Here is a 25610-nt window from a genome sequence, read left to right on the forward strand (position 1 = left end):
GCTTGTTTGGTGCATATTTTTCCATGTAGCTCTTAGTCTCGGCCCTCCTTCGCTACCAGATGGGTCTGATCGTATACGCGGAGTTTGCTGGGGGGCAGGGGGAGCTGCCCCTTGGTAAAATAAAAAATGAGTGGAATAATGAATTATATCTGGCATGACCAGATATTTTATAAATATCTTAAATAACACAAAACAACTAAATGGTGGTAGGTAATACATCTGATTTTATATACTGCTTTAGTAAAAAAGAGTATTTCCTGGCTGACGATGGGAGCAGCAGGACGCAAAAAACGAAAGTTACTGTTGCACTATGTCTGGACATCTTACCGTGCCAAGGTTGCAATAAAGGTTTCCTAAATGCCACATTTGATGTCAGCTTACTAATTGATTGCGGGGTTTGTGTATATTTGGACTTTTATACGTTTATTCCACTTTGTTTAAACGGCGAAGTGGAGGAAGCCTAGTGACGAGCAACCAGTTTGTGTGTTGAATGTTACCCAGAGTGCCTTGCTGACTGGTCTCAATATTTTATTGTTTTAGTTGATGTGAATACTAGTTTACTAGATGAGTAACTTTGTATTTGAAGTAATGCAGTAATGCAGGAAGTGTGTATTTAGGTTCCATGCTTATTGTGTTTTCACAACAATGTTAGTGACTAAATCTACTGAAATGGCCACCACACTATAACAGAGAAGTGTGATGCGTCAGATAAGAATGCAGAGGTTTAGTCATGTATCTCATGGCTGTAAAAAAACAATGGGAATTTGTATATCTTTGCCAAGCACAAACCAGTACAGAAGGTATCGATGAATTGTTGGGAAGGGACATGCCTTTTTTCCAAATTGTTTTGGAGGGTCATAGAATTTTTTTTTACTGGCGAGGGGAGGGTCATGTCTTTTTTGGCTAAAGGTCCCAAAACTCCTCCAGTAGCCCCTTAAATAAATAACGAACAGTCCCTAACCATTTTACCACCTCTAGGCAACATTTGGAAATAGTAACTCAGTTATGGCTGCTGAGACTCAACTTTGCTCATAATGCCGAGCTTCTAGGTAGCTTTTGTCTACCAAGAAATGCTTTACTAAGACTTTACTAAGAACTCTTTTGAGGAGGAGGACAGGCTGGATGGAGCCACAGAACCAGATCTGTCAGCTACATTTTTGATGATTAAGATTTAACTACAGGGCTTAAAACTGACCTATGCTACTTTTGTCGTGCTTTTATTAACCAAACATAATCATACCATTGGGAGTGGCTTTAAAATGATACTCCACCTACAATCTTTGATGCATTCACATGCACGACGTTAGTGTTTGCTCATTCATAAAAAAATGCTCAAACCACTCCTGCAGCATAATGCATGCCTCCACTGTCCATGCATATACTATATAAATATTAATACACTGCTTTGTGTCTTTCCCTTGTGTATTAACTGATTATATAATATATATGAATCTGTTGACTCCCAACTTGGCCTGAATCCAATCTCCAATGGAGCATTGCCATCATTACCTCAAACATATTTCATCACATACAAACAGAGTGAACAGTGTGTACTTTGACTACAGGGTGACACAGGTTTTAATAGGTGGTTCCAACTGACAGGATTATAATTATTAAAATATCAGACAGAGTCAATGTGAACTTTTAATACCGGTATGCAAACTCACCTTGACAGTTTGTCCTATTCCAAATGAATACAGTTAGTTCTATATCACTCTATCACAGAAAATGTATTAGTTTTAGAAAGGTACAAACATTCAAATAAACAAAGAACATATGAACATTATAGATGTTTTTAACAGTAGACCTTTTTTACTATTACTGCTGCTTTGACGTGTCTTATTGTGATTAGATTCCACGTCCAGGTTGCTATAGAACATTTGGTAAGCATTCAAGATGTTAGTGTTTCTGTCTTCTTTTTTTAAAGATTTTTTGCGGCTCTTTTGGCCTTTATTTCATAGGACAACTGAGGACAGGAAAGGATGGAAAGAGAGGGGGAATGACATGCAGCAAAGGGCCACGGGTCGGACTCAAACCCGGGCCACCGCAATATTTGGGGTGGCTGTAGCTCAGTCCGTAGGGAGTTGGTTTGGGAACCGGAGGGTCGCTGGTTCAGGTCCTCGTACGGAGCGTGGACTGGTAGCTGGAGAGGTGCCAGTTCACCTCCTTGATACTGCCGAGGTGCCCTTGAGGAAGGCACTGAACCCCCCCAACCGCTCAGGGTGCCTGTCCAGCAGTCGCAGCCCACTCACTCTGACATCTCTCCATTTGTGCACGTAAAAGGACCTGAGCATGTGTGTGTATTTCAGGCCTGTGTCTAATGTGTATTAACAACAGAGTGTAAATAAAAAATAAAATCATAAATTATATGAGCTGAGCCTTAGCACATGGGGCGCACACTCAACCAGGTGAGCAACCAGGGCGCCCCAATGTTCCTGTCTTTTTAGACAACGAATGCTGATAACAGAAGGGGTCATTACAAACTCACACTGTGCCACTAGACGTTATTCAAATCTCCAGAACTTTTCAAATTCTAGTGGAGATCCGAAAATTTCCAAAGATACCAAATATTTTTGCCTGAATAAAAGGGAAAATTGTCTAAAATGATGCACAAGACATATTTGTATTTGATGTAGAATAAATGAAAATGGTGTTGATGATGATGATGTTGATATGATGCAGACACACACAAGTCTTTGGTTTTGAATACTTCACTTAGTGTAAACATCATACAGCTTCAACGAAGAGTTAGGTAGTGTGCAATAAGACTATTTTGAAAACCTTAAAAGTAACTGTATGTCATTAAAAATAATTAAATGTGCCTACACAAAAATGTGTACATGCACCCAAGCTACTGGAATTGATTTATTGCTGCTGATGATAATGCAGATTGTTTGAAATATTGCATCTTGAAAACAAATAACCCATAAACCTGTCATGACAAACCCTAGACTCTTGCTCCAGGCGTGTTCCTTTTTCTTAGTTTCATCAATGTCTTGCATCACTCTATGATTTATCATTGATACATAAAACATGCTTCTCAAATTCTATTTGTCTCTGACCTACCTTACTAGAAACCCTTTATTTACTTTGCTACATGGAAATGACTTGATAAGGTGGATGAACAACAGGCTGCAACTTGGGACATAGGCAAAACCTGTATGACCACCTACATTTTGTCAATTGTGTGTGGGCATTTGTAATAGTTAGTATAAAGGACAGAGTAAAGGAATAGAGAACAAAGACAAAGAAAAACAATAACTCAGTTTAAATGAAAGACAGATAGGAAGAGAAATAAAAGGAAATGGAAATATTTATTTTGTTTTTTTTCATGCTTTATTACCTAACTGGAGGGGAAGACATCTGAGGATAAGAGAGAAGACACTGGATACACTGCATTCCTCTCTGTCTCTCTGTCTCTCTCTCTGGGTTGTTGGCAGAGTGCAGATGAGGACACAGTTTCCACACTCAGCTGAGTTAACGCCCCCTGGATCTCTGCTCACAAGACTAGTTAAGGAGAGACATGTATACTTTGTGTCTGTGTAATCTGTGTTTCAGTGATGTGTCAGAACTTTTGTAAAAGGTCAAGTAATACCCCTTTTCCACCAAAGTTAGCTCAAATATGCGGGGTATTTAATCACGGGTAAACCAGCTAAAATAGGCCATAGACTTCTTTGGTCTGTTACTTATTCAGTCTCTCTTTCAAACTCTGTGCCGACTAACTTGGAGCAATCTTGCTGCTTGGGCAGAGAAAGGTGTGGCCGAGGTGACAGAAGTTACTGAGGGAGGGGACGTGCATCATAGCATCGCGCCGGAAAAGGGGCGAAAATTGCCCACCCCAGGTGTCATGTTTCCATCACTGCCGACCTGAGCTGGAGTAGATAAATACCTGTGACTATCACAGAGTCATTTGTCCTAGTGCAGTGGTTCCCAACCTGGGGTCCGGGGACCCCTAAGGGGGGCGGCAGAGATCACAGGGGGGGCGCAAGTCTTTATCTGGTTTGAGGTTGAGGTAAAAAAAAAATATTTGCACATGCTAAACAAATTATAATAATACACTAGAATATATAATGTATACAAAAGTCTAAAATAAAAACTATGTATTTTTATTCTTGCTTAAAATTGTAAGCGGGCTACTTAGTAGGCCAAACCTCCGGGACCTCTTAACCTATGGACCTTGCTGTCATCAGGTCAGCTGCTAGTTGCTATCATCCTTGTTTTTCCTGCCGCCACAGCATCAGTGTTTTATGAATGAAACATGGCTGAGAAACGTAAAAGTGCTGATAACTCCTCTGTATCAAAAAAGAAAGTAAGGCTCTATCTCGAGAGTTACCTCAACTTCGGTTTCGGAGGGGGGGCTCAGCTTTTCTTAGACATAAGTAGGGGGGGCACCAAGGAAAAAAAGTTGGGAACCACTGTCCTAGTAAATGCCGATGGTAACAAAAGCCAGATGTTAGTGGGTGTTAGTGTTTTTTTTGCCAGGGTGAAAGGGGTATAAGTAGCTCTAATGTACTGTTACGGTAGATGGTTATCGATCAAAAGACGAAATTCCATCTGATGACAAAGAGAAAATGCATCGAGGTAGTGAGAAATGGTTGCCTACAGTACATTTCCTGTCCACATGTACAGTGTTAGTCAATATTATTAAACTTTAATTTCTGATGCTTAACGCATTAAGAGGCATCTTGATGTTACAGCTAGTCAAACAGGAGCTAATTTAACTGCTGTTGGGTTGTTTCATCAAAGAATATGCATTATATTTGGTCAACGGGTCAAATGTTTTGGAAGAACAAAGTACATGTTTGTTTCTGAAATGTAATGGAATACAAATATAATGTAGCATTAAATGTAAGTATCTCAATTTGTTTTATATATATTATGTATTCAGTTACATTCCATGATGGCAGCATGGAGGTGTCGCCTCAAAGAGAGAAGGTCCTGGGTTTAAACCCGCTAGCTGGCTCTAGTCTTTGCAGTATGTTTAAATATTTAAGACAAGACAGCTTGAGGCGGTGTGAATCAGTTTTGTTGGCATGAGTTCTTTGAAGTTGTTTGGTGTCAGAGCTGTTAGAAAAGGAAAGTACAGAGAACTCACATCTCTGACACTCTTATACCAGTTAACTGTTCCTCGACAGCATAACCACTGTGTAAACACAGGCCTTGAGGTAATTGACTATTCAAATACTACATACTATGTCTTTCACTCTAATACCAGCAGTCAAAGCACACACATTGAAACATCTAATGTAATGTGTCTTATGCACTGGAATACACTGCGATGTACAATATCCTTCAATATCTGAGGGAAAGCCCACTATTATTAAGAATTGTGCACAGTACAACACTTAACCTTAGCCTTACATCCTGTGTCACCACAACTGCGAGTACCTGAGATAATTTGACGAGGTCTTCTGCGGAATAAGTTGAGTAAGTGACTCAATATAAAAGCAGAGATAGATGATCTACAACTGCAGTGGCCCAGAGGGCCCACAGATGTCAGTGGGCACTCCAGCCTTGAAGCTACGAGAGGTGAGGCTGTTAGAAGAAGGTCACAGGTTTGAGACTCCAACAAAAAAATATTTTCCTGAAGGGAAGGCGAGAATTCCAGAGGATGCCAACAGCAATTAAACAAAGTTGCGTTCATGTATGGAGGTCTGTAACTATATATAAATTTGAAGGGGGTATTGAATAACAGCATGGCAGCTAGGCAGAAGGAAAACTACCACTTCCACTTTGCTTAAAAAATTGTCAAATTGTATATGTTTTCTTCAAAATGAAGGACAAGTCTGCGTTAAAACCAGCTGCAGTGAGGCGACGGAAATCTGCCAACGCAGCACTTCAGAAAATGGAAACAAATCTTTTGCAAACTGACAACCAAATCTTCACCTCTGACCCATGTTACTGCTGATGCTATCACTTAGCTGAAGGACAACGGAAGACCTACAACTATGATTGGGAGGGCTGAGTCGCCCAAAATTGATCATCATATGGCCTTAAAGTGCAACATTTTGACAGTTTTCAGGAAAAGGTGGTGAGACCTAGAGCTTCAAAGTCTTGTCTCTTTATTCAGTGTACAGGGCAAATGCAAAAGACTGAAGGATCACAGGAGAGCAATTAACCTTTAATGTTAAAAGGAGGCAAAGCTGCTAAAACAGAGATAACAAATGAAGCACTCAAAACTTAAAAACTGCAAATTTAGAACACAAAATATTTACAATTTAAATGTATGATGAAAGAAATTTGAAAACAGCAAAGAAAATTGGGAGCAAAATAATGAGAAAATAAAATAACCCAAAGAGAGAAAGCTGCAATTGTAGCACAAGGTTTTTTTGGGTTCATTTCCTAAAATCAGATCAGAAAATCATGTAGATAAAAATGTTATTGAGAGGCTTTTGAGAACTGCCCTGGATTTATAGCAGTTTACAACTAAATCCCTCATGTTTATTGGTGTTGTCTTTTTGGCTCCTGTTTGCTGGAGAGGAACAACTGACTGATGCTATCTGCTTCATCCAGACATGAAAAAGCCTCAGAACTAACCCCCGGTGTGGGCAAGACAATTGTTTTCACTGTGAGAGCCTTATAATGTTACAAGCAATTCAGTCTGTAGCCAATCATAATAAATACAAAACAGAATCCACAAAAACATATTCCACAAAAAAGTATTTACCCAGGCTGGAGAGTAAAATCAACATTTCAAGGACCAAAATCTTGGCACAGGAGGTGGTACCCAATCCAAGTTGATTTAAATATATTAACTTTAAATCTCATTTTGTGTAGATGTGAGAGAAAATCAATATTAGCACCACTTTTTTTATTGTTGTGTACCCCACAGTTGAACTGCACTTGTCTTGCATAAAAATGTTTCTAAAATGTGCTGGTCTGTGAAACAGTGGAAACGAAAGGGTAGAACATAGACCCAAAGCATTATGGGTTCTTCAAACTTCAGGTTATTGGAAGCTACAGGTTAAGTTTTGTCAAGGCCCTGTTGTGGAAAAGAACCATTTGTTAGGTTAGGGAAAAATGGTCATTGTGACAGAAGCCAACATTAATCATTGGTCTGACAGGGACGCCATTCCCAGTTTTTGGCGTCAAAATTGTTTAAAATATTTTACATGCCCATTCTGAATATCCTCTGTTGGGAATCAATTAAGGTTTATCTTATCTTATTCACTTTTTCAAATCTGAAACTGGACATAACTTTGCTGAACATAATTAGTGTTGGGTTCAAATAGCTAGTAAAGATCTGTCAAGCTCCAAGGCTGTCAAATCTCCTATCAAACATTGTATCTCTTCATTGCTTTTCTCTAGAAAAGCAAACAACAAAGTAAAACAACATTCTTCTAGCAGGCCTGCATCTCACCTTTAGATGGGCACTGCCAAAAGTAGGAGCAGCAGATTATATCTGATGTATTTTTAGCGTTGAGAGAACACAGAATGTTACAGTCAACTCTCCTGTGGAGGTCCACCTGTCTGAACCGAATATCAGATGACTTCAATACTGGGAGGGACAGAAGTTAATCTGTGCTCGTCTGTACAAGTCAGGTTTTTGTGTACTCATCATCTGTGCCATGTCAAAGGGTGTTTTCTAAGGCAGGAGAAGTTATTTCCAAAAGTAATCTCTATCTCTCACTATTGACCCTTTGCACGTGACGTCACGCTCCACTCGCACGAATTATGAACGCCATGACGGACGGCGGAAGAGCTATGCTGTAGACGGACGGCAAGCTAAACTTGTACATTTTCGTTCGTGTTTGTGTTCTCACATTCACAATCTGCAGAGTAATCCTCACCAACACAAGCACGCAGAGTAAGCCTCACCAACACAAGTATGTGTATGTATTGCCTTTCTGTTTTAAATAAGTGATAAATAAAATTATCCGTGCCGTGCTAACCAGCTGTTCCTGCTAACAGGACCAACCCGATGATGACCCACATAACTAGCTAACATCGGTTATTCACTGACCTAGCTACATTTCCAAAAAAAGAAAGCCGTTCCCTTGATCATTTAACTTAACACACATACAAAAAATATCGGTTGAATTAAAGATGACATGGCACTGAAACTAGCTTCAAAAAGGCCAAAAAAACAAGTTAATTGCAGGGTCTGCGGAGCTCCTACCCCGGCTATCTGACGAGCTAGCTGCAGCTAGCTTTGGACTGCTCGCTAGCTGCTCTGCCCATCGCGTCGTAATATCCACCGGTCAAATCTTAACATAGGCTACACAGCGAATATAATCACAGATAAGAAGAAGGCTAGATGTTACAATTATGTGTGGTTACTACTGATCATATACACTCCGTGATTTACTGCATGGATTAACGTGTGATAGATAATTAATGACTGCACTTCATTAGGAAGTTGCATTGGCACACCCAGTGAACAACGGTATGTGGGTAGCCACGACCAACCATGTCCTCTAAAAACATAGGCTATGTGTTATATATATATCTTTACTTAAGTAAAGAATATATGTTAATACAAAATAAACCCTAGATTGATGTCTTATCTTTGCCATTATGAGGTACCTCCCCCCGCCGTTAGCGTAGCATCGCGTACCTGTAACCCAGCCAGCTACAAAGAACTGGTAAGCATCCAGACTTTTAAAAGCTTTGAGATCAGCACCAGTATATGGGGATACCCCATTTACCACATAGTGTTACAGATCGTGTGGACTGAAGTCAGGCAGACTCTGTGATTTAATGAGGTCCGTGAAAACGGAGAGAGAAAGAATTAAGGGTTGGTATCCAATCCTGCTATCTCCAACTTCTCAAAATACTGCTCTTTGTGAGCACCTACCAGATGCCCTACCTCGACCGATAACGGCACGACAACTTGTTGTTCAATAGAAGAAGCCATAAATACAGTTTATTTAGTGTTATGAATTTCAAACCGATTGAAACTATGAAACTTTCTGCTCGTCTACTACTGTTTAGCCTGTGCTTCGGCTGTCCGTCATGGCGTCGTCACGTGGTCGTGGTCACGTGTTTGCATATCTAAAATAAGAAATCACCTCAGCCCTAACATGGTTGAGAAATTATTGTTCCTGAAGAAAAACAAATAAAGGTTCCTTCTACATCAATATCCTAGTTACACAAGCACATTCACTGCCCTCTGCCTGGTTAAACCACTGCTACTTCCAGTTTTAGAACACTAATATTACCCCTCCATTATTATATTATGATACAATTATGGACCAAAGGATTGATTTACACACATGTAATGCAATGATCACCAGACAATGACAATTTATTATACAGTTATGTTATATAATCATAATATACCGACCAGAAAATAGACTCTATATTGATACAAAAGGATTACAGGCACAATTTTTAAATATATTTTGATCATATCTGACTGTTATTCACTCTTTGACCAACAGGTGGTTTTGTGTGCACATGAAGCCTCGAGAAATTAACCCTTTTGTGAACCAATTTGCTGGAAAGCTTTACTGATTCATGCAATCCTAACTTGTAGAATCATCTAATAAAACATCCAGGTATGACGGGCTGACCTGTTAGAAAATAAATGTTAACCCACCATCCGTGTGTTGAGTAATGTTTGTCTAGTTAGTTTTCATCTGTTTGCTTTTTTTAATCATTCAGTAGAGAATATATATTGAGTAGAAGGAGAAAAAAAAATTGGAGAAGCAAGGATAAGAAAATAAATCATGGTAGTAATTAATGGACAGTAAATATGTTAATGACAATATTGTTGTGATGATGATGACGATGATGAATGTAATAATGATGATTATAGTAATGGGGTGAATGGTTCTTTCCATCTTAGTTGTGTGGTTCTACTGGTGAATGGTGGGTGTGATGAAACAAAAGTGTCAGATTGGCTGTTTGGACTCGGAGGCCTCTTATTGACTGAGGGAGGAACCTGTGAACAGCCTCCGATTGTTCGAGAATGAAGCCTCCAACACAGGCCTGTTTACCTTTCTTCAAGGTGAGAGCTTACGCATTGATCCAAGTAAACTCAGAAGTGCTATACTTCATAACGTCAGTTATCAGGAGTATGTACAGAGGTGAGACATTGTCAAATTCAAGGTGGTGAAGACGGACTAGAGGGGATTGAGGAGGGTTTTTTTACAGGTAAAAGAAGAGAGGATGGCAGAGATGTGAATCACAATCAAAAAACAATTGCAGGTGATAATACATCAATGTTTAGAGCTTCTTCTTCTTCTTCTTCTTCTTCTTCTTCTTCTTCTACTACTACTACTACTACTAGTACTACTACTACTACTACTACTACTACTACTAGACATAACAAATGGCAAAGTGCAGGGTTTAAAATATGAAAATCCATACAACAGATGAATGCACAATATACTGCAGACAGAGAATCAGACACAATAACGCTTGCTATATCAAAATAATGTTTCTAAAAATGTTTTTAAAATGTATTCTACAAATACAAATTTAAATGGAAACATTTGTATGCACATTTTGTAAAATTCTTTTGATATCATAATAAGTGAAGTGTAACCCACCACAGTGTAGGTGAATGATCACTGAACGGAAATTCATAAAATACTTCCAGAATGAGATTAGAATCTTACAGGATTACATAAAATAAACAATGATACCTTTTGAAATAGGAGTACGCAGTAAAGAGGGAACCACAGTTAAAAAAAGGATTTCATAACGCATGTTAACGGAAATCACAGTACTATATTAGTATCATCTGGATCACTACCAGGTTATCATACACGTATGCTGATGACACCTTACTTCCTGTGACGGCAAAGCGTAATTAGTCGTTTTAGAGCTCTTATCTGTCCAGACACGGCAGTTCACTGATCACTGTTGCAATCATTTCATTGATTGTGTGTTTCAGGAAAGGGACAGCCCTTTTCATATCTATCTTAGTCTACAGTCAAAAAATCGTGACAGAACAGTTATAACAGTGCTGCATTTTGAATTACACAGAAAAGTGTCTAATAACAGCTGGACGTCTTTGTTCAGAGATTGCACTACAATTATTTTATGAACAGCTTATAGTCTTGGGTAGAAATATGTTTCGCAACCCCAACGTTGCTGATAATCCTGCAGGATGTGTGGCCATATTTGGGTATCAGGAAGTCCTGGAATTCCTTCAGGTGAGATATGAGTGAGTTGGTGACATCATCATGCAGACGGCAGGAGGGAAGGAGGGGGCAGAGAACACACTGAATGCTGTGTTATTCGTTTCCTGTAGCTAGTAATTGGTTGAGGCAACCCACACCATTTCCACAACACTGTGTGATCCTGAAAGCTGCAAGTCAGGGGAGCAATCACACACTGACACAGATTCACTGATTAACAGATTCAAAAATCATAATTTCTCCACGCCACAAAAAACATGTATAATCACTGCTGCTATTACTTTTTTTTATACAGGGAATCCTCTTCTTTTCTGGTCTCAGCAATAGATTTATCGCTCCAGTTTGCCCGGTAAACAGCAGATTGTTGATTGTTATTTTAACCCCTGAGGATAGAAAGCTCTCACCATATCAAGTTACCCCTCCACCTGTCTGAGAGAGAGAAAAAAACCAAAGGGGAAAAGTGAGAGAGAGGCGACTGCAGGGAGCAAAAAGAGGTGGGCTGAGCTATTATTAACTCTTCATTGTTGGTGTGTAAAGTGGAAAAACTCCCCACAATGTCATACCGGTTCCAACCCACTTAAATTATCTGCTTTTGTCTATTACTTTGTCCTGCTGAGCTGTGCAACGGGTCGGGTAAAGGCTTGCTATGTGCCCCAATTCCATATTATATACAGGTCATGTAGCTATATGGTATATAATGCACGTATTTAGCAGTTAGTATTATAGTACCATTTAGCACAAACAAACAAAAAAGCAGACGGACATTAGTTGACCTGCAACTTGAAAACATGATCAATTTCCTAATAAATGAAATAGCAATACACTCATGCTGAAGAAGGAGAACCAGCAGGTGCCACAACTTTGTTTCTTTTAAAAAATATGTTTCCATCATTGTGGAATCCAGAGGCATACTTGGGTCCCAACTTACTATACGTGTATGGCCATTTGGAGCTAGTTGCTTATAAAATCAACTTTCACTTACAGTACGTAGATATTTAGTATGAGTAGGGATCCCATCTTCATTGTTGACAATTTTTATGTGGCTCAAACACTGGCTCATTATTCAAAGTGGCCAGTTGGGCATCAGATTAAGTTAATTTTTCATGATTTTGTTGTGTCTTAAATGTAATGTAGCTTGTAAATTAACCTAAAAAATTGCTAAACGAGCCTGCTGTCTCATTCTACCAAACAAACTGAAGCTGTACTGTAACATGCAAATACAAGCCTTTGGTAGCACCAACAACTGGTTCTGCAAACTTTATCAGTGGAAATGTGTGTTTTAAAAGACACATTTTTAGTTTAGTGATATTTAATAGGTAGCTATCACTGCTGTAGTGGTTTTATGTAGAGTGGACGAGTTTTGTAAAGATCGGAATCACCAGCATTACAAAAAAACTCACAATTCACAGGAAGTATTTAAACAAAGAGGGAGATGGCTGGACATCCTGTAAATGATCTGAGCGGGTGCTTGAAGAAACAAGATGATAAGAATCATAGAACATCATCTCCGGGGTAAAGTGCTTCTTTATCCATACAAATTCAAATGAAATCTGTTAACTGGTAATGAGTGTGAGTAACTCTTATGGTGACATGATCTCTCAGGGATGTAGTACCCAAGTCCTGTCAGCGTGGTATGTACTTCACCTTTTTATATTATAACACTCCCTTTACCAACACAAAGTGGCACAATAAACTCACTATGGCTGCAATGAATTGTCAGTGCTGCAATACTGGTGACAATGACATTTTGGTGGAAATAGCACTGCATCAGAAGAAATGGCCTGCATGTGGGTAGTATATGTTGCTACAGGTACCAGTGTGGTTTCATTGCAGTACATTACGGCAAAAAAAACCATGACCATGACATTGCAGAAGCCTAAATGAAATCAATTATTAGGCTTTAGTTTTTGACGCAATGCTAATGTTGGTCTGAACACGGCCTAAAAAAGTAAAGCCCGTCACAATTAACAATAACAAATTATGAGTGACAAATTAAAGGAAGACACAAGATAACGTGTCCAAAAGTGTTAATCTGTGTGATGACAGGTTGGAGCCGAGGGGGTACAAGCAAGCAGCAACCTTCATGTTTGACTTTGACAGGGTGACACCTTATGCATGAATTGTATTGTTAAATACTTTTATTTTCTGAAACAGCTAGTTTGTTAGTATGAGGATAAAATACAGACCAACTAGAGTATCGTGTCACATAGATTGTCCAGTTTTTGTACCAAGTTAAAACGTAATTTTTAGTCAGTTTATGACATTTTTATTTTAAAAGTTTCAGTTGTCTTGACGTTGTTGTTAATTGCTGCAAACTGGTTTAGACTGGAAAGTGTTCCTTCACATTCCTTGTCTTTTGTTTAGTCTTCACAGCCTGTTTCCTTCTCTTTTTAGCCAGATTTTATGATTTACTGATAAGCATGATGTTTAGCATCATACACACACACACACACACACACACACACACACACACACACACACACACACACACACACACACACACTTGAGTATGCATCTTTTTAATCCCTGAAGCAAAGAGATTTCAGAGTTCTCTGGAAAGTTACAAAAGACACTTTCAGACATTATATTGGTGTGTGTGTGTATGCACGTGTGTGTGTGTGTGTGTGTGTGTGTGTGTGTGTGTGTGTGTGTGTGTGCGCGCGTGTGTGGTTGGCCATTCATTCAGTGCCATGATCACATTTGTCCTCATTTATCATAACCCGTTATTCTTGTTGTGAAATACAATGCCACATGTGACAATACTGATATAGAACACTGTGTGTGTGTGTGTGTGTGTGTGTGTGTGTGTGTTTCTTTGCACTGACATCTTTTGATAACAACAGCACAAAATACATAAAACAAATGCTTTTTCGTCTTGAATCTGAAATGTAACTGTAGTACACAAAGTAAATATAGGTGAAAAGTAGTAGGTTTCCTGATTTTGAATCATCACTGTCGATTCAACTGGCAGGAAACTTCTTGAGGAACAGTAACGGAGGTGAATGATTCACTTTGAACCAAACACCATAAAACTTCTGGTGGCACACATGCACATTCATTCATTAAATGTCAAAGGTAACTGGTTTCTACTTTAGCAGCTCATATTATGGCACTGACACACACACACACACACACACACACACACACACACACACACACACACACACACACACACACACACACACACACACACACACACCATTGCTCCTGATCTGTCAGCATCAGGTTCTCTGGGTCTCTATGCGGGTGTCAGGGTGTCACACCTGAGTAACTTCACCCCGTCACGACACTCTCAGCGTGCCAACAGGAGCACCGCGGACCACAATGCAACAGTAAAACTATGTGCCATTGAATGGGTGACAGCCAAGTGGCACTTCATTTACTGGCAGGCAAATCCCTGGAGATCTGAGACGATCCATGTGTGTGTTTGAGGTTTGTTTGTAAAGAGACTGAGAAGGCAAATAACCCCACTCAGATTGTGTATTTGAGAAAAACACAAGTGGTTGTGTTATAGTATGATGTTATTATCACAGTAGCCTTGTATCCATTAACCTATTTTTATGCACATTTTAAAGTTAAAGCTGTATGGAAAACGGAAAAAATTCGATAAAAGTTCCACAATTGTGCAAAGACGTTTTTGCGCTCACTTGAGGTAGTTTTTGCCTTTGTGAAAAAGAGTTAATGTGCTAAATGGGATATGGAAACTAGTTTGCAGAACAAGTTTCTTACATAGTGAGCATTTAACTCACATGACTGATTAGCTGTTTCCCATCTCTGTGTCTTCCTGGATATTCCCATAAAGTGTCTTTGTCTCTGGACAGCATATAACGTGGCCAATACTAGCAGACATGAAATAACCATGAAAACTTGCTCCATTGACCCAAATTCCTGAAGAGCTCTATATTTTTCTTTCGTAAATGGGTTAGATGGCCATTGCAACTTGTTTTTAACCAGTTAATAGAAATGCGCCTAATTCCCATTTCTTTATTTTTTTGCCACATTTAAAAAAAAAGTTTGCTTAAAATTGGCTTGACAATTGAATGGAAACATGGCCAGTGTTTGCTAAGTCGTGGGGACTTGGTCTGGAAACGGGTTTAAGTCCCCGCATGGATCAAGTACGCAGTGTGGAGGAAGGGTCCAGTTCACAACAGCTCCCTTGCTCTGACATTTTCTGTGCATGTGTGTTTGAATATATATCACAACAAGAGGGGGCAATACATCAAGATTACACCATTGCAGAGGTAACTGTTAAATATCTAGCTTAACTAAGTCAAGTTAGCTGCAAAGAGGGTCGTATGACGGCGCTGATCTGTGAGAAGGATGAGTGATAATGTCTAAGAGGCTCTAAAAACACTTTTAAAAAGTTGTGGATTGCCTTTAGGACAGTAGCAGGTGACACATCTTGCAAGCCGATTACCTACAGCAGTGTTGTTATATGATAAATTAACGGCCATTAATAATGAGTGAGCTAATGCGTTATGCCTGGTTGACTGTGGATCGGACACCGGACTCCCTAAACCTGCTGACAGTATGTATGTCATGTAGGTCAGACCAATCAACCGAGACACATTAAATAAACATGAGGATATTTTTTGCTGGGACACAAAAAAAATGGGTTTGTCTTTTTTTAAAACTTTAATTCTTAAGACTGCAGGTGAATGTAATGAAACCTTTTGAAATTCCACCAGATAAATCTGTTCTACCTCATGGCTGTTTGTAGACTCAATATGCAATATTTCTACAATGATGGAATTGATTACAAAGTCATGCCAAAAGGTATACTGGTAAGATCTGTAAACATTAGGGGTGCACGATTCAGAAAATGTCACGATTCAATATCAATTTTCAGGCTCAAGATTCGATTCAAAATCGATTTTCAATTCAAAAACGATTCACAGTATGTATATGTAGTTACTTTTCTCATGTGATTGCAGTAGACATACAATTTAAAAAATAAAAAAAAAATTAAAAAATATGATCAATTTTTGGAATTCTATGAATCGATTTTGAATCGGTAGAGCTTGAATCGCGATTCGAATGCAAATCGATTTTTTTCCACACCCCATGTAAACATGATCCAGGTTGTAAAACAAACAAAACAAAGTGGCCTTTTACAGGTCATAACCCTAAAGCTACACAATTAAACAGACAAATTACGTATCTTGTGCTGTGTCTCCCAACAGCTGCTGCACTAGCAGTAAGAGCTCATTTAATGACAAGGGTGATGGGCTTTTCCTAATCCACAGAGGCTCATGGCATGGTTTTTAAAGTTCAAATACAAAACTCGATTGGAACGATGAAGTATGGCGGTGGGTGGGAAGCCATTGAGGGACAAAGACAAAACTGTACGATGGTTTCATCAGGACAGAATGTTCAGTTGAGGTTGAAGAACATGTAAAATGGAGGGCGTTCTCATTCAGTCATTCATTTGATTTACAGCATTGAAACAGGATTTTAAAAAGAACTGTACAATGCAAACATCTCAGTATTGTGTGTTACTCTGATAATTGCCTATAATTGAATAATTATTTGTATGTAATTGCAGCAGCTGCCTGCAGGAAGAGCCTAGTCCGAGATATGCGGTTACATGTTTGAACAAATGCTAGCAAAGAGGAAAATTAGTTCAGCACGCAACATCACCAGCAAGCAGAGCACTTCCTCCCTCTGCGTCACAAACAGCATGCCTAGTGTCACTGAAGAATCCTGATTGGCTGAAGCACAAAGTCAGGTGATTCAACCAAACTACCAAACTGTTGTTATGTTTTGGCAACCGCAATCAAACCATGATTAAGTACTATAGCCGCAGGGCAGCGAGTGGATTACAGTTAAATGTCTGCAATCAGATGTGAATCTGTGCTGCCAGAGGTGAAATACTGTCCAGACTTTAAGCACTGAATGCAACACGTGAGCAGCAAAAAGCTCTGGGACTCAAAAAAAAGATAATTGTAAACCAGTAGTTGTATAAGAATACTAAATATTAAATATAAATATTGAAGCCAATTAGCTTTAACAGACTAAGCAAAAGATAGCATCCTTTTTTCTGATTACGGTTTGCAGGTTGCAAACCGCATGTATACGCATGTATGGCTAGATTAGTGCCACAGCACAAATATATCAACATTTAAGGGGCAACAAGTTGCAGGTGATGTTGCTGTTCCAACAGGGGTTAAGATAAGCACGCAGGACGGGAGCCATTTTAGTCGTTGAAGGTAACATTTTAACCTCCTGACCACACTCTCCTTTTATGGCTCTGCCTGCTGCCATTTCATCTCTTGCCAATCTGCTCCAAGACAAAATACTTCAGAGGCTTTGTGACTTGTTGAAGCATGACACACTGAGCAGTTTGGCAGAAAACCACCATCCATCCATGATTGTTTATGGGCCAGGCTGTGGAAAAAACAGACAAATCTATTATAGAAATCTCATTAATCACTCATTCATCATTTTCTTGGAGCTGAAGATGGTTTAAAATGGGAGCTTGTGTCACTTCATAGACATTGCTTCAAAACATCAAGATATGTGTATATTAACGTCTCTAGAAATAAGTATATGGATTTAAAAAAAAACAGTTAGATCAACAAATAGTTAGATTTTTTAGACTGCTATATTTAAAGGTCCAATGTGTAGGAATTTCTCCCATCTACCGTTGAGATCATATATCGCAATCAACTCTCTCGCACCACGCAGTTCAAAGTAGGTATTACAGCTACGGTAGCCTCCACGCTTCAACAAGCCGGTCTCTTGCTCTTTTCAATATCCTTTTTCTGGGTGAAGAAGAAGACTCCTGTTCCTGAAATTTGGATTTTGAATACGTGTGGTCCTCCATGTTTCCTTCTTCAAACTTACCCATTAGCAGCATTAGCAGCACCTGTCAGTTTATCATGTGATAGTGAAAACACAAAAGGCGGAGCAGTATGTCCTGTATGTCCCTTAGCGGCTAATGTATTTCAAGATGGTGCCTGAATATGGAGCGTCTACCCCTGTTCATGCAAATGCAAATGTAAAATTTCAAGCCAAAAGGAATAATTGAAATTGATGGTGGTAAATATTCATGAAAAAGGGCAAGTTTGTGAATGGGCAACACAGATTTTGATAATGAACAACTAAACATGTTACACACTGGACCTTTAAGCATAGACACACCAAACTGTTATCTTTAGAGATGACGACTGAGGGAGATAATACTGTGTGAGGAGGAAAAAAAACTGCTGTGGTGTTTGTGGTATTTAGTTAATTGTTTGGAAAAGTTCAAACTGTTCTCACATTTCAATGAGTGGTCATCAGGCGGTGTGCATAGCAGTCTGTCAAGCACTAATTGGGAGCATTAAAGTTTTGTGTTTCAGTCCGGAGCGACTGCTGTGTGACCAGAATTTGACTGTTTGACTGCAGCATGTCAGAGAGGATTTTTCCACTCATTTACTTTTGTGTGTTTAGTGGGCGTCAGATTGACTTCATAACTGACGTGTGCTGGCCTTTGAAACCACGCTGACTCAGACTCAGTAACATTCTTAGACGCCCCCACACAATGCACATTTCAAAGCTCTGGATTGGTTACGCATGTGGAGGAAATGATGCAAGACAGACAGAGGAGAATATGGAGGGAGATAAGGCATACTGTTTATTACTTGCTCTGTTTAACATATACATAAATTGGCCACCGTCTTGGAACAGTCCACGCATGCCTCAACCTTCACATCTCCGATCAAATCTCTGCTTTATGTAGATGATTTCATCCTTTAAATATACTTGAGTGTTATTGTCAGACCTGGGACCTGACAATAAATACAAAAAAGATTCAAAAGTCAGGGAAACAAATATCCATTTACAGTTGGACCACAAACAATAGAAAACTATTCAGAATATAGTTATTTAAGCCTGCAAATAAGTTCCACTGCAAGTTTTTATCCAGCAGACAATGAACTGAGAGAGTCAACACAGAGGATTTCATGCAATCAAAGGACAAAGTCAAGTTCTAATTTTACTTTGGCTCAAATAACCTTGATTAATTATGGAACACATTCTGTTCTATGGTAGTGAAGTGTGGCGTTCGCAAGCAAATCTTAATTTTGACAAAAGGAGAGGCACATACTGCATTTTGTAAAAGCATCCTGTAGGTTTAGGTTTAGAATGACAAAGATAACAAACAAATACAGGGAGAGGCAAGTGGTCTTATTTGAAGCCTCCACCTTAAAGGTCCAATGTGTAGGAATTTGTCCCATCTAGCGTTGAGATCGTATATCACAATCAACTCTCTCGCACCACGCAGTTCAAAGTACGTATTACAGCTATGGTAGCCTTCACGCTTCAAAAAGCCAGTCTCTTGCTCTTTTCAATATTCTTTTTCTTTTTCTGGGCGAAGAAGAAGACTCCTGTTCCTGAAATTTGGATTTTGAATACGTGTGGTCCTCCATGTTTCCTTCTTCAAACTTGCCGGGGCCGGGAAGCGACGATACCCATTAGCAGCATTGCCAGCACCTGTGATTTTATCATGTGACAGCGAAAACGCAGTATGTCCTGTATGTCCCTTAACGGTTAACGTATTTCAAGAGACACATTACACACTGGACCTTTAATAATTAATGGTTATTAATTAACATTTAATAATGTCATATAGAACAAAAAACAGAGAAAATAAAGACAACATAAAATTGATACAAACTAATAAAATAAAATTCGTAAATATATAACGAAACAGCAAAAAAAATGTGGGAATAAAGGTATTGAATTAAAAACAGATCACACTCGGCTGCGAACCGATCCAGTGAGTGCTGAAGGTCACAGGCCGATGATGCCATCAGGACAACATCATCCGCAAAAAGCAGCGATGAGATCCCCAGCCCACCGAACTGCAACCCCTCCCCACCCCGACTACGCCTCGATATTCTGTCCATAAATACTACAAACAGGATTGGTGACAAAGCGCAGCCCTGGCGGAGGCCAACCCTCACCTGAAAAGAGTGGGACCCCCTCACCCCATACTCCCGCAGCACCTCCCACAGTATCTCCCGGGGGACCCGGTCATACGCCTTCTCCAGATCCACAAAGCACATGTAGACCGGTTGGGCATACTCCCAGGCTCCCTCCAGGATCCTTGCAAGAGTAAAGATCTGGTCCGTTGTTCCACGACCAGGACGGAATCTACATTGTTCCTCTTCAACCCGAGGTTCGACTATTGGCCGAACCCTCCTTTCCAGCACCTTGGAGTAGACTTTACCGGGGAGGCTAAGAAGTGTGATACCCCTGTAATTGGGGGGAACCACCACCCCAGTCTGCCACTCCTTAGGCACCGTCCCAGACTTCCACGCAATGTTGAAGAGGCGTGTCAACCAAGACAACCCCTCCACACCCAGAGCTTTTCTGGACGGATCTCATCAATCCCTGGGGCTTTGCCACTCTGGAGTTGTTTAACTACCTCAGCGACTTCCACCAGGAAAAGTGATGACAATCCCCCATCATCCTCCAGCTCTGCCTCTACCATAGAGGGCATATTAGTCGGATTTAGGAGTTCCTCAAAGTGCTCCTTCCACCGCCCTATTACCTCCTCAGTTGAGGTCAACAGCGTCCCATCCTTACTGTACACAGCTTGGATTGTTCCCCGCTTCCCCCTCCTGAGGTGGCGAACGGTTTTCCAGAAGCACCTTGGTGCCGACCGAAAGTCCTTCTCCATGTCTTCTCCGAACCTCTCCCACACTTGCCTCTTTCACGGCAGAGGCTGCAGCCCTTCGGCCCCTTCGGTACCTTGCAACTGCCTCCGGAGTCCTCTGGGATAACATATCCCGGAAAGACTGGCTTCGGACGGCTTCCCTGACCACCGGTGTCCATCACGGTGTTCGAGGGTTACCGCCCCTTGAGGCACCTAAGACCACAGCTCCCCGCCGCAGCTTCAGCAATGGAAACTTTGAACATTGTCCACTCAGGTTCAATGCCCCCAGACTCCACAGGGATGCACGAAAAGCTCCGCCGGAGGTGTGAGTTGAAAGTCTGTTGGACAGGGGCCTCTTCCAGACATTCCCAATTTACCCAGGGAGGCCGTTCCTCCAAATCACGCCTCTCCATGTATCTCCATCATTACCCACGTGAAGTCCCCCAGCAAAACTATGGAGTCCCCCACTGGAGCCCCATACAGGACTCCACTCAAGGTTTCCATGAAGGCAGAATACTCCGAACTCTTGTTTGGTGCATATGCACAAACAACAGTCAGAGTTTCCCCCCCACAACCCGCAGGCGTAGGGAGGCGACCGTCTCGTCCACCGGGGTAAACTCCAACGTAGCGGCGCTCAGCCGGGGGCTTGTGAGTATCCCCACACCCGCCCGGCGCCTCACACCCTGGGCAACTCTGGAGAAGAAAAGAGTCCAACCCTTATCCAGGAGTATGGTTCCAGAACCGAGACTGTGCGTAGAGGTAAGCCCCACCAGATCCAACTGGTAGCGCTCCACCTCCCACACAAGTTCCGGCTCCTTCCCCCACAGAGAGGTGACATTCCATGTTCCCTGAGCAAGCCTCTGCCGCCTGGGTCTGGTCCGTTGAGGCCCCTGACCTTCACCGCCACCCATGTGGCAGCGCACCCGACCCCAGCGGTTCCTCCCACAGGTGGTGGGCCCATGGGTTGGAGAGAGAGGTGCCATGTAGGTTTTTCGGGCTGTGCCCGGCCGGGCTCCGTGGCAAACCAGGTCACCAGGCGCTCGCTGACGGGCCCACCATCTGGGCCTGGCTCCAGACGGGGGCCCCGGGCTTCCTCCGGGCAGGGTCAGTCTATCTCTTCCTCGATTTATATAGGGTTTTTGAACCATTCTTTGTCTGGACCCTCACCTGACACCACTTTGTCATGGGAGACCCTACCAGGAGCACAAAGCTCCAGACAACACAGCCCTCAGGTTCATAGGGCCACAAAAAACCTCTCCACCACGATAAGGTGATGGTTCCCGGAGAGGAAATTATCAATTAAACATACAATATGTAATGTTCTGTCGTTAGGGGTCATTCAATCAAAACAATAACATTGCAGTCAGTTTCCCCCGGTTAGGATTTCTCCAATACTCATCGTTCAGAAGGTTTTTACCAGTTTTTACACATTAAAAATCAATGTTTCCCAGACGCTGCGAACCTTTGCTCAGCTTCTTTTTCTGATAACTTTACATCCATGAGACGTCCGATCATGTCTAAACACAATTTTTTTTTTGTTAGCCAATGGTAGCATTTTGTGATGCAACCAGCAGAAATGCCTAATTCCTTGGTGTGGTGTGGACATGTTGCTACAGTAACTGGTGAGATGGTGACTGCAAGATGAAATGCAATCCAGGATGTAGTTTAGGCACAGCATAGTAGTTTATAACAACATGAGACAAGATTTGATGTCTTTGTTATCATGGCAACAATCATTTTATCTTTGCTGTTAATGCCGTTCAAAGTAATCTGAAGGAATAAAGGAATGTGTTGAATCTTTTAAATCCAGGAATATGCACTTGCAATGTTCTACTACAAAACAGCACATTTTAAAGTAGCTTTTTTTTACTTCTTGTGGAAGTAAAAAAAAGTGGTAGCAGAAGTACCTCTACTAGTACAAGGAAAAGTGATAGAAAAAGCAAGTATCTTACCAGAAAATGACTTTGGTAGAAGTTAAAGTCACCTTTTAGAATTATTACTTGAGTAAAAGTCTTAAAGTATCTGATATGTACTGTACTTAAGTATCAAAAGTAATTTTCTGATATTAAATGTACATAAGTATTAGAAGTAAAAGTAAAAAAAAAAAAACTTTGATTATAAACTTTATGGCCAAAGGTGTGTAACGTTATCTTCATCACCACTGCGGTCGGGGTGGTCATCGTCTGTTACCATGGCGGCAGAGCCTGCACTAGGTGCTTCCATGACACTATCAGTCATTATGCTTCCTCCTCCTCTTCTTTAGTTTTGGCCTATTTAAAGTTTAACTTTTCTGAATCCACAGAGGACGTTGTATGCCTCCACCAACCAGTCAAGTTGCAGTTTACATCCATGTCTGTCCAGACTCATATACAATTTGTAGGGAAGACTTTGAAGCAATTTAATAAAAGTAAGTTAATTTTTTGGCAAAACATGGATGCTTCACACACATCTTTAACCCAGCAGCACAGAAGATCTGAACAACCACCACCGTTTCAAGATTAGTCTCCCCAATTCAGTATCTGACCAAATGTCTCCCCTTCTATTCATTTCTTGAGTTATGGTGTTGAATAACGGCTAGAAAAGCATAACTTTTGACCTTTTCGATATAAAATGTCATGACTTCATAATTTATTCTATTAGACATTTGGTTGAAATCTTGTCATAATTAGCCTTGGAAATCCTGAGATATGTAAGGCATTCCTGAGTTATCGCGTTCACGAGAAGGGGACGGATACGTCCCCTTCTCGATCTGAAAACATAATGCCTCCGATGCGGAGGCAAAAAAATGCTTTTTTTTTACGGTATTTTGATTGATAGAGATGAATGAAAGAAAGACAGACAGGAAGATAGAGAGGGTATGCGTGGGTTATTTGCATTGTCATTACTCATTTCAAACTGTTTTCTCTGAGATTATAGCAACAAAAGCTTCTACATGGTGCGACCTTTAACCAGCCTTATTCTGACAGTTACTGTATGAGACTGTGATGGATGGACGCTAGAGCTAACTGACTGTCCAAACACTACCATTCACATCAATACACTCACACACCGACCTTTTTTTTTACTTGTGAGAACATTGTATTGGCTTGCATTGGTACTACTGGTATTTACTCTTAACCATAACTACACACCTAAATCCCTATCCTTGTCTCAGACATAACTGTAACCTTTAATGGGAACTGCTGCAATTTTACACATCAACGTCTGTTAAAGGGGACCTATTATGCTTTTCCTTATATTCTATCTTAAATACAATGTTACTGTTTCGGATATTCATATTAAATGTGGCCACAGCTTCAAATAATGAGGTAAACAGTTACATTACAATAGCCAAAGTGGCTTCAATGTGCTTTGAAGGCTTTTTGAGTTTATATTTCTCAGAAGAATATATAACCTGTCACATTTTGACTAAATAGATTACAGCCACATTTGCTTTTTATGTGTCACAGCCTGTGGGGTTTGCCTGCTGTTCAGTGGCCTGCTCATCTCCTATGAGTGGCTCACAACTCCCTCTGCTGGATGGAATAAAGAGTTTGGTTTTGAAGATAGACTGACAAAAAAAAAATCCTGAAATGCAATAAAAACACCTGAAACATGAAACAGGAAGACACACTGTTTGAACACTAACAGAAGGACTCATTTCTTGGGAAATGGAGCAGTGAACTTTTTGATTCAAGAATGATAATATAATAATAAAATAAATTAGATAACGTAGGGACTATTTTTCAGGAAGAAAGTAATTACAGTGAGTTGACAATGTGTGCTGTGAAAAAAATCATGCACCTCCTCTGTTGTAAGGTGGAAGCAGAAGTCTTAAATACAGATATCTCAAAAAACTGGTGAAATATCACCAAAATTATATGCAATTGAGAGTTAAAACTAGATGAACCGACCTAAACCCATCCAGTCATCCAGCCTGCTACAGACAGTTTTCATCCAAGGTTCGTATGCAACACAATAAAAAGTGTAATTTGGAAAAGGCAGTTTACTGTGTGTATCATCTCCTCACTTGGGAAGTTTGTGTGTGTGTGCTTGAAATGTGTGTTACTACCATATTGCACAATGTGGCCCCCCCCCCCCCCCCCCCTTCCTTTCCTTTTCCTTCGGCGGTCACTCGAAACGAGTATGACTGTCCTCTCTGTTGGGTTGTCTTATTCACACACACACACACACACACACACACACACACACACACACACACACACACACACACACACACACACACATAGTGCGTTTCACTATCTTTGTGGGGACCCGTCATTGACATAATGCATTCCCTAGCCCCTTACCCTAACCTTAACCATCACAACTAAATGCCTAACCTTAACCCTTACCCTCACCCTAACCATAACCTAATTATAACCCTAATCCTAAAACCAAGTCTTAACCCTCAGACAGCCCTTTAAATTTGTGGTGTCCAGCATTTTGGCCCCACAAAGCTGTCTGGACCCCACAAGTATACTGTATTCCCGTTTTTTGGATCCAACGAATATAGTTAAACAAGAACACACATCATTACGTAGCCTGGGTTGGTCTGTTTATTCTATTCTGTTGTGGTTGTTAAGCCAGTATAATGCATATTGATGACCTCAACACACACACACACACACACACACACACACACACACACACACACACACACACACACACACACACACACACACACACACACTTCACAGGTTGAGGATATGAGGTGTCAGATTTCCTCCTGCAACAAGGTCCTATGGTAAACAGATGTGAGCCGACCAAGATAGATCAATGCATGTGTGTGTGTGTGTGTGTGCGCGCGTGCATGCTTGTGTGTGTGTGTGTGTGTGTGTGTGTGTGTGTGTGTGTGTCAGAGGGATCAGAGATAATCAAAGCTGTCTAATGACCCC

The sequence above is a fragment of the Sander lucioperca genome, chromosome 13 (assembly GCF_008315115.2).
Source record: "Sander lucioperca isolate FBNREF2018 chromosome 13, SLUC_FBN_1.2, whole genome shotgun sequence".
Taxonomy (NCBI): domain Eukaryota; kingdom Metazoa; phylum Chordata; class Actinopteri; order Perciformes; family Percidae; genus Sander; species Sander lucioperca.